The 10745-nt window shown below is 39.1% G+C and overlaps 1 protein-coding gene across 1 annotated transcript in view; it reads left to right on the top strand.

Annotated features, from left to right (window-relative positions):
* The first annotated feature begins 5566 nt into the window (after positions 1-5566).
* Positions 5567-10745, top strand: part of daam2 (dishevelled associated activator of morphogenesis 2) — a 94791-nt gene continuing 89612 nt past the window's right edge. The window contains exon 1 of the mRNA XM_077583042.1: positions 5567-5711. The gene's annotated coding sequence lies outside the window, so the exon portion shown is untranslated. The remainder of the gene's footprint in view (positions 5712-10745) is intronic.

The raw sequence follows: 10745 nt of genomic DNA, 5'->3' as shown, positions 1-10745 counted from the left end.
TGGTCATCTTGTTTCAGAATGATAGGGATGTTGTCCTGAAATGGAATATTAGCCTTCAATTTCCGCAGCATGCACATGATGACAGCATGATTTGATGCCATCATTTTAACTGCAAGGATTAGAGACAATACAGTGTCTTGTTTCCTTAAAAGTCACCATCAGGTGTTGTACTAAAAATATACGTCTTTGTTGTTTGTTGCAATAAGAAGTACTGTACGAGTAGTTCACGTATCTTTTGTCAAACTCGCATTGGGCCATTAAACATCATTGTCGGTGAAAGTATGCATCTGTAGGGTTGACCCATATGACAAGATGCAACTTGAATCTTCAATGTGTGTGACTGTCGAGGTTGTCTGGTTCTAATTTCTAATGCACGATATATGACTTGTTTTTGTTGTTCTGTGTGGTTACATTTAACTATCAGTGGGCTATTTATTTTACTGTATGTTGTCTAGTGTTTTATTAAAAACAACATCTGAGATTTAGGGGTAGCCACTTCAAACATAATAACATAATTAGATGGATTGACACGGCAGTAAGAGAGAAAAGAAGATATCTCATTTCCTATTCTTTCTAAGTGGAAGTCGACCATGACCATTTCTTCCCAATAATATGTTACATGCGACCTCACTAGTCTAAACATGACATTCTGATTAATAATGCATTTGTGGAATAAGAGTTATGAAGCAAAATCCAGCCATTTTTATCCATCTCAAGGGGCGGCCATTTTGCCACTTGCTGTCGACTGAAGATGACATCAGTGTTGCTCATGGCTCAGGCAACGACCAATCGCAGCTCACCTTTTTAGTAAAGCTGAGCTGTGATTGGTTGGACAGCAAGTGGCAAAATGGTCGCCCCCTGAGATTGATAAAAACAGATTTTTCTGCTTAACTCATATTCCACTACCGTAATATTAACCAGAATACCACATTTAGACCAGTGTGGATGCATAGAATATATTATTGTCAAAAAATGTTTTTGGGTTGACTTCTTGAAAAACACTGTTCATTTTCAGCTTTAATCATTGTCATTCTTTCATCTAATGTAACCTCCCTGTAGGTTCCTTGAAATTCATGCATTTTGATGCCAAGACCCTTTCTGCGTCACTGTACGTTTTATCTTACTGACTATACCAACAGTACTTGTGCAATTGTGTGTGGGCCTGCATACCGAACGGACACATGGCATGACTGTGAAACCTGTTAGAAGTCCCAGTGTTCTCCCAGACGCCCCTGAGATCACAAGGTGTTGACTCGACCTTTTCACATGTTCAACCTTGTCAATTCAGGCACGTCTTCAAACACCTGGATTCAGATGCAACAAATTCAATGTTGTTCTTGGCTTGCTGTGCAGACTGAGTGAAAACGTGATCACAAATGATTTCCGGTGTGCTTGACTGTGGAGTCTTGATACATCAACAGCCTCAGGAGTATGCCTCTCCCTCCGCTGTAAGTCTGGCAGTTATGTGTTCAAAACTGTACTTCCGTGGTGGTTTTGCCTGGTTCCATTCCTCACTAGTTCCTCTGAGGTCAGTGTGAACCTGGAGTGACGCTAAGGCCTGCATGGACAGATTTCCCTGATTACTGACTTCAGTGGAAAACCACTTAATTCATGGTGGTGTCACTCTGGGGCCACTGTTCACAGTGACAGAGGTTTCATTAAATGGTATAATATATCACTTATGTCTGTTCCAAACGATAGCAAAGTCGACAAATGTCTAATGTACACAAAGTAAAAACTTAAGTGTAATCCAATAAGAATAATTTAGTCATTTTCTGAAAAAAAAAAAAAATCCAAGTTCTCCATAATATCTGCTCTGGATTGTAGTTTTGACCTCCACCTGGTTTTGCTAAATCAAGGAATTAATACTTCCTTTTTCTTGGTTTTGTCTCAAGGGTAAAATGATTGGCCTTCACTGGAAAATGTCATCTTGGCTTTGACAGGCCAAGCCACTGGTTTGCTGTCTTTCAACACCGGGACCTTTGCTCTAAAAAACAGATGACTACAGACAGAATGACACCAGCACTTATGTAAATTTCTGGCAAGTCTTTATTTTTTGTGCATCACACAGCAATGTATTCATGTACCTAAATACCAGGCAGTACACCCGAGCGACTGCTCAGACTGACATGTAGCGCTCCCTGTGGGGATATTGTTAATCTGTCAATTTGTTTCATCCAGATGTTGCATGAGCGCCTGCTGGGTCATGACCACATGTGCATCATGGACAGCTGTCAGTTGGCATCTACAAGTTCATTTTCAGTTCAGTCTTGGGAAGGCGTGCTACATTGCTGCAGCGTTTTTGTCAGCAATCACAATCATACATTTGGGTTTCTTCCAGAATCAATTTTTTTGTCAAAAAAAATCATCCCATTGCTATCCAGGATTTTCTTCATGTAAAACCCATGCTCATATGGATCCCGAGTCTGTGGTCTGATGGTCAGGAAATCCAGGACCCAGTTCTCCAGTGATGGATTTATTACATGGATGTTTAGCTTTTGCATCCGGTTCTGTGGGATGATGGTGTTGAAGGCAGAGAAGGAATCCAGGAAGAGCAGGCGGATATAGGAGTTTCTGCTTCACAGTGAAGTCTGCATGTAGGCATACTGGTGAGGGTCCACAATGATGTTGATTGAGTTTTTGATCAGCACCATAATCAGCTTCTCAAAAAGCATTGCATGACTATTGGAGTGAGGGCTACTGACCGAAAGCCATTCATACCTGTCACTCTGGAGGTCTTGGTTATGGGGATGCTGAATGGATGGATGGATGGAGTGCAACAGAGAGAGAACTTCAAGAGAGTTCCCAGCAGGCTGAATTGACCCCCATGCTTTAATGCGTAGGTGTCAAACTCCAGTCCTCGAGGGCCGGAGTCCTGCAGGTTTTGGATGTTTCCCTTCTCCAACACAGCTCATCAGCAAGCTCTGCATAAGCCTGATAACGATCCTGCTGATTGGAATCAGCTTGTGTTGGAAAACCTCCAAAACCTGCAGGACTAGGGCCCTCGAGGACCGGAGTTTGACACCTATGCTTTAATGTAATAACTTATAATGTCTAAATTGTATTATAAACAGCTGCCTAGTCACATAAAGAATATGTTTAAGAAAAATGTATATAAATATAGATACAACCTCCAAGAGAAGCAACATTTTGAAAGAATATTATCTAGGGCTAAATTAAAAGATCAATGTATTTCTATAAGTGGTGTGAAAGTATGGAATCATATTGATGACTTGAAAAAGTGTCAGCCAATTTTTTATTTTAAACGTTTGTTTAAGACGAAAGTTATTAAAAAAAATATAAGAATGTAAGTTTATGTATTTTTTTTCTCTTTTAAGACTGATCGAAATAAATTGTATTCATTTATGCTGTAAAATCCATCCGAAAAACTATAAAACATTATGGGGGGGGTTAATGTCCATGTTTGTGAGTCAGCCTTGTGAATTGGTTTTAATTAAGGTTGGAAGGCTCAAGTGGAGGAACACAGTCAGTGAAACTGAGTAAAATATTATGCCTACTCTAAAGGCACTATTTCCACTAATGTTTCTCATTATGCCTCTATAACTGATCATTTGTCTTTAGGCCATCTCATCAAACTTTGTGAGGTTTCCACTGCGTATTAGCCAGAGTGTACCTTGCGTAAACTGAACAGGATGGGTGAAAGTGGTTATTGGTTTCACTTTCGCCTCATTCGACTATTATTTCCAACTGTTGCTTCTTGTTAAACTAAAACATGAAGTCATCATCACATTTGTCTACAAACGGAAACAAAACTAATGTCACCTAGTAAAAATTCCAGTCACCACAGGCATGCGAGACTCACGAACAATACAGTAACAACAATAAAGCCACCCAAGTCGTCTTAATAATGTGTCTGATCTGTTAATAATGGGGACAAATAAAATTATTTTGGGCACCATCAACTTGACTAATTTCTTTCAACTGCTTTATGCTCACAAATGATCTCAAGCATCAAAATAGCACAGCTGGACACGCGTCTTTCTCAGACACATCAAATTAGATTTGATGTCTGCTTGAGCCACAGGTCAAAGTGGTCCCCTAGAATGTGCAATTAATGAAGGATTAAGGGCTATGGGGAGATCAAAACGCAGCCAATCGCTTGCTTTCTTCATTTTTCAGAGGATTAAATGATTGTTTAAAGACACAAGAGTGTGCTCTTAAAACCAATTTTGACTCATTTCATGTTTAAATGTGCAACACGTAATGTGATGGGGAGTTTTCTAGAAATTGCAATTCTCTCTAAAAAAACAAACAAAAAATGGCTTAGCAAAAATGCCAAACAAATAAATGAATTTGAGATCATGAATAGTTTATATCATAGCAATCCCCGGATACAAATGCGGCGTATCCACAGTGTTGGGCAAGCATCTTGTAAAGTGTTAGGAGATAGACTGGAATTTATTTTTGCATTAAAGGAAGCTTACCAACATTGAAGTTACTCACCAGAGAAATGCAGCTAGCTCAGCTATAAAATGATTAAACTACACCTAACTTCATCAGTTGGGTGGAGCCCAGTGTTATGATTAATATTTAGAACAGTGTGTGCGAAACAAATACTGCAATGTATTATAGTTACAGACATGATAATCATTCTCCCCACTATTAAATTGAGCTTTTTTAAGTAACTGAAAATCACATTCTTTAACTAGACCGCTATGGTTTTGAAAAGAAAAAAATACATGTTTTTTTTTCTTTCGATTTTACTGATCAACATACCACAAAGTTATACTTTTCAGCTTCATCTGCCTTCTAATTTCTCCTATACATCTTCCTGTAAATTTTATTACAAGTAGCCCATTTGTCCTGCTCCAAGAATAGCAAAAGAATGGCAACTTGTGTGCATTTTACAGTAATGTATGGGATTTCTTTTGTTTTTGGACATTTTATAGTTACTTTTTGAACGTTTTCTTTCCTGCCTTTAAAAAAGAAATAAATAAATTTTCCGACTTTTTTATTTTATTTGGGGGATTCCCAAAGACACTTTATGGTAATTTTCTGCCGTTCTTCTTTTGACATGTGGTTACGTTTTGAACGTTTTTTTTCTGCCAATTTTCTTTTTCAAATTCTCTGACATTTTTGGCAATTTCATGGACATTTTATGGTAACCTTGAGCTTTCCTCTTCCTCTTTGGACATTTTATGGTCACCCTTTTGACTTTTTCCTCTACCTTTAATCTCTCTTCCACTTAAAATTTTGGATGCTGACATTTTTTGAATATTTAATTATTTATTTAAAAAAAAATATATATAAAAAATAAAAATAAAAAGTCTAAATAAACTCATTGCTTTGGCCTAGGAAAAATAGAGCTAACGTTTTTTATTTGAGTTAGGCGCAGTTTTGGTTTGCTTGTCACACCATTAAATGTGGCCAAATGTAAAACACAAAATAAAAGGTTCAATTTAATGCACAACAGGTTATCGACTTGCACATTTGAAACCGAAACAAATTTCTTACGCACACACGCACAAGCGTACAGAGCGCCGTAGCTTTAAGAAGGGAGGCGTGGTGCCGCTGTTTCGACCGACTTGACAGTCCCTCTGCACTTCACTATCATTCAGCTGAATGAGCAGCTCATTCGAGGCAGGACGTCGCCGCCACTGTCCCACACTACATTTATCCGGTGACAGCATTAACGGATTATTATCATTATTGCTGAGCAGAACCTGGTTTCTCCGAAAATAACCGAGGCGGTAAGCACTGATTTTATTTCATTTTACCTGCTGAACGAGCGTGAGGTGATCGGGTTGTGATGGGGCTGTCACCCCCCCTGGCTGTGCCTTCCTCAGCCGGGGAGGTACGGTAGCATCGAGGCTGCAGTCGGCGTGGAGGTGACACACGTTAGAGGGCATCCTCGCAAGTAAAACATCGTTTGACAGTGTTTTTACATTTTCAAACCTCGTTCACACCGCATTTGTGTTGTTGAAAAATGAAAATGTGAGCATTATGGGTGTTGTTACGCGACATCTCTTTTAAGCTTGTGAAAAGGATGCCAACGTTAGCTCGCTTCGAGCACCCGCCGTTAAAAAAAAACGTCAGGTCTGAGCAACGACGTGTTCTATATACACTTGATTATTAGTCACCGTGACATTCTAGTCTTCTTCTATATGTGCCAAAATGCCAAAGAGCTTCCTTACATGGATACTCAATCTATTGTATTTGTATTTTGTCTACGGACTACTCAAATGTCTAAATTGACGCTGGTTCGGCCGAGTACCCATAGAGGGCGCTCTACATCCTTAATAACAATCATCATGGCAGAAATGTACAGCAGTGAGTGTATGTAGCTCGAGTGGAGTTTGATTCAGGGGATTCATATCACGTCTTCGGCGGATATACAAACGCAAATTACTAACACATAAATTACTGTCTCTTAGTTTGAATAAATGCAATCTATACTGAGCAGGCCGAACGGACTAAGAATAGGAGCAAAGATGTCTTTGTGTTAAATGACTGACATCAAAGAGCACATAACTACAAACATCTTAGGAGGAAAGATGTCTTTGTTTTAAATGACTGACATCAAAGAGCACATACCTACAAACATCTTATTCTATTTTGTCAGCTTGGGTGATCCACAAACATTTAAATGCTTCACGTTATTTTCAATGCCGTTATTGTTTTGTTTGATGCTATATTTAGCCTGTACCAGAAAAATCAAAGAGATGTAGAACCCAATTTAGTAACTGTTTGGACAGAGCAAGCTGACAGAAATGAGGTTGGCATCACTGGACAACAATGTGAACAATTTCAAGCCGTTATTGTTATAGCTCAACTAGTTTATTAGTTAGTCTACAATTTATGTGCTATGCAATTGGCTCGTGGCCAGTCCCGGGTGTACCCCGTATCGCAAGCCAGTTTACCCAAGTGAGGATACGCAGTATAGGAAATGGATGGATGTGGCTAAAATTTTCTTCTAAAATCTTATCGTAGCATTTCAATTTATCTTAATGTATGTACTGTATAATACTGCAACTGTCCATAGCATTAGGAACACTTGACATCAGAGCCATATCAAAAATGTTTGCACAAACAATGTGCCTACTGATCTCTAGGTTCTTAAGACTCAAATTTTCTAATAAGGGTAAGCGATATGTTAATGCAGTAACCACAATACCGTAGAGATGGAGATGCACTACAATAAAACAACTGTCCATCCAATTTCTTTATCGCTTTTTCTGTTAAGGCTGCGGGGAGCTGGGCCTATCCTAGCTGACTGGCCAAAAGGCAGACTACATCCTGGATTGGTCGCCAGTCAATCACAGGACACATACTGTATGAATAGAGACAGAACCATTCGTACTCGCAGTCGCCCCATCACTGAGTGGGAAGTAAATGCATGCTGCCTGCGAAAAAGTTAGGTGAATGAACCACTACTCTGTCAGTGACCAATAACAAATATGTTGTTGACTAGTAACTAAGTGAGTAGTATAAATTGCTCTCTTTGTTGGCTTCTATTTTGGATTGTTCAATTGTGCAGGTGTCCCTATTGTTGTGACCAGTAAATGTAAACCGGGTGTTTCTTTATTTCTTCACAGAATATCAGTAGAAGTAATTTCTAACATGTGTTTATGAGCTTGCTAGTGTTATTGCATGTTTCTAAAAATAACATGCTGTGTTCATGATACTATATCTACGGTGGTTGTTTACTTACTTGCAGGCCTCCATAGCTCTTAAAACTCAGTCTGTAAGTCAAAGAGGATGGGGAGGTATTGAGCCATTTAATCCCACTGAACATCTGGCAGTGATGCGGCAATGTGTCTCTTGCTCAGCTGACCAGGCTTTACAAGCAGTGCGCCATGCCAAGCGCGCAGTTGTCCCCTCCTCCGCTTCTTCCTCCTCCTCCTCACCCACACAGCTTTGCAGTTAGCATCTGCCACATTCCACTCTATGGGTCAACATTATGTTGAGTACAAACCGTTTTTGTTAAAATTTTCAGTGAACACAAAGTTTTCTGAATTTTAAATAATGATTAGACTCACTTGAATGCTTGTGAATTACTTTCTCTTTAAATCTAAAATTTAGCTTCTCTAGACATTTCTAGGTGTGTACTCATTTTTAAAACACCACAATATTAAAAGAAAACGGAAAATGTTACATCTTTGTGTATATCCACTGACAAATCTCTTTTGAAAGAAGAGGCTCACGTTTGTGGACCACAGAAAATGAATATCAAGGTTGTCTAACTAGATCTGTTAATTTTTACATGTAAGCCACGTGAATCATTTGAAACTTGAAAACGGTAAAATCATACATATGAAATGGAATTTGCCTTCCAGTTCGTCTCGAGCAGCTGTTTCAGCAGTTTGGCAGGAGTATTTTTAGTTCCAATGTTTTGATTAGCAAGCGCAATCCTCATCCAGCTACCTGTGTGTTTCCGAAGTTTGGGAAGAAAGAAAAATAGGTCTGGTCCAAAAGTAACAAAGCCCCTTGGCTGACGTGGGCTGCTTCTGGCTGTACCCTTGCTGACTGAGGAGGAGGATATGGAGAATTGGGTTGTGTGCACTTTACTGGAGGTGGAAAGATGCCTTTGAAGCTTGCCCAGGCGACATGGTGGCATACATTAGCAGATAATCAAGCAGGCTGCACTTGACACTGGTGTGTGCCCAGTATAAGCTGTTCTGCCACAGGGCAGGGAGGGGTGATGCAGGCTCATTGTTCAGTCATGTTTATGCAAAGTGGTGCAGTTCACTTCAGCATGGTGTTTGTCTACAGGCAAGTTCAAACCAGCGCGACACAGTGTAATCTGTTGATGATTCTTAAAGGAACAAGAAAATTGAGGTGGACAAATTACCATTATATTGTTGCCATACTTTCCTTGACATATGGTTGTTTATTACAAAAAGATGATAAACAATGTTGAGAAAACATCACGTTCCCCCCCCGCCCCCCATTCGATTCCTGATGTCATACACAAGTGATGATTCTTCATGCCCCATCAATCAGTTCTATGCTCCAGTAAAGGAAGGGTCACAGTAGTGCAGTATAAACAAGGTTGCCACTGAGCAGTCCAGTTTAATTCAATTTTCTATGGCTCTGTTTGGATAAGTAAATCCTGATTAGGCATGTGTTTCCTGCATGGGGTGTACTTTGTAGGTGTGGCGGTTATAGCTACAAATCAAATACAGCTACATTATAACAGCAAGCAATGTAACCTGTCATCAAGCATACATTTCTGTTATTAATATTATTATTATTATTATTATTATTAATCTAGAGTTGTGTTCCATTGTTATGAAGACAATGACAGTCCTTAGTCAACCATTCAACAACATTGTGTTGAGCATGTTTGATACCACTGTTTTCCAGACAGATACCGGTACGATAACTCAACACATTAGTAATCACCGACACCAAATACCAAAACCACTGATACATAAAATTTCCCCCCAAAACAATGACCAATAATTTTAAAGAAAGACCAATATATCCCAATATAGTATTTTGTCCATAAAAATGCGTGACATTAATGGCAATTTTCTTCTACGGTAATTTCTAGTTTGTGATCATAAAACGGCCACAGGAGGGTTATCAGCCACCGTCGTGAGTACAGATACCTTAAAATAAGGCTGGTATCGCCACCGATACCTGGTATCGGTTCTTGAACTTCCCAAATTTTACCAATGTAAACAAAAACCGAACCACATTGAACAAAACCAAAATGTATATGTATTATGTGGGTGGGCTGATGTTTTCTTATTTCTACTCTACTAGCTTTTTGTTTTGTGACTACCCATCAGGCCATTAAAGTGTAATCTAATTGTTGTGCAGAGAAGGCATTTTGCTTAAAGATGTGATCACACAATTTAGGTTTGCCATGAAAAATAAAGAGATGGGCACTTCTGGTAATTGGAAAAATTGGCTCTGGAAAAATACTTGAATATAATGACAAGTTGCTGGTTGCATGTGAGATAATTGCAAATGTGGCAATGTAGGTAACATGTGACTTGTCTCTTACAGATTCTAATGATCAAGAATCCCCATGTCATTAACTTGCATTGTTAGTCACGGTACATGTCTACAACCTCTTGCTAATACAGTAATCACTGTTTCAGTCTGCTCTTCCCCTGTGGTGGCAATGCAGGCTGCTTGCATGCTTACTGCAGTTCCTGGCACAGGGTTTAAGAAAGAAGTCTGGGAGTAATTAGCTGTTAAGGCATAATCTTATTCCAGACACCACATGTTGTGTCTGTTAAAAGTGATCCCCCCAATGCCCCCTATAGCCCTCTTCTCCCAGCCCTTAGTAATAGGTGGTGTTTATGACCTCCTGTCCAAATGTAACCCCTAATATCCTTACTTTAACTTTATGAGTACATACAAAAAATAGCAACTGGATGGTCCTCAGTTTTCTTTTTGTAGCATGAGGCAACCATATTTCTGGCTCCATGAAGTACATTCCCTTAACGTGCATTTGCACTTCCAAATATCTGAAGAGGAGTACATAAATTATGTCCTACTGTAACATAACCTGTTCATTCTCTCCCAGCTGTCAGGCAGTGAGCTTCACACTGAGGACCACAATGTACAGAGCTTACACAGCGGCATAAATGCATAGACATTTTTAAACATTAATGACTTATGTTAAATTTCAGTGGATTAACAAAAAATTGTAAAGTGTTTCATTTTTGAAAATCAAAATATTAGAATAAGTCAAGTACACAGTTCAACTACTAATAAATACTTCACTGTCTGAAAATCGAGGTTTCAACAAAATAGGTTGAAAGTAA

This window comes from Vanacampus margaritifer, chromosome 1, assembly GCF_051991255.1.
Source record: "Vanacampus margaritifer isolate UIUO_Vmar chromosome 1, RoL_Vmar_1.0, whole genome shotgun sequence".
Classification (NCBI taxonomy): domain Eukaryota; kingdom Metazoa; phylum Chordata; class Actinopteri; order Syngnathiformes; family Syngnathidae; genus Vanacampus; species Vanacampus margaritifer.
This window is presented reverse-complemented; position numbering and strand designations above follow the sequence as displayed.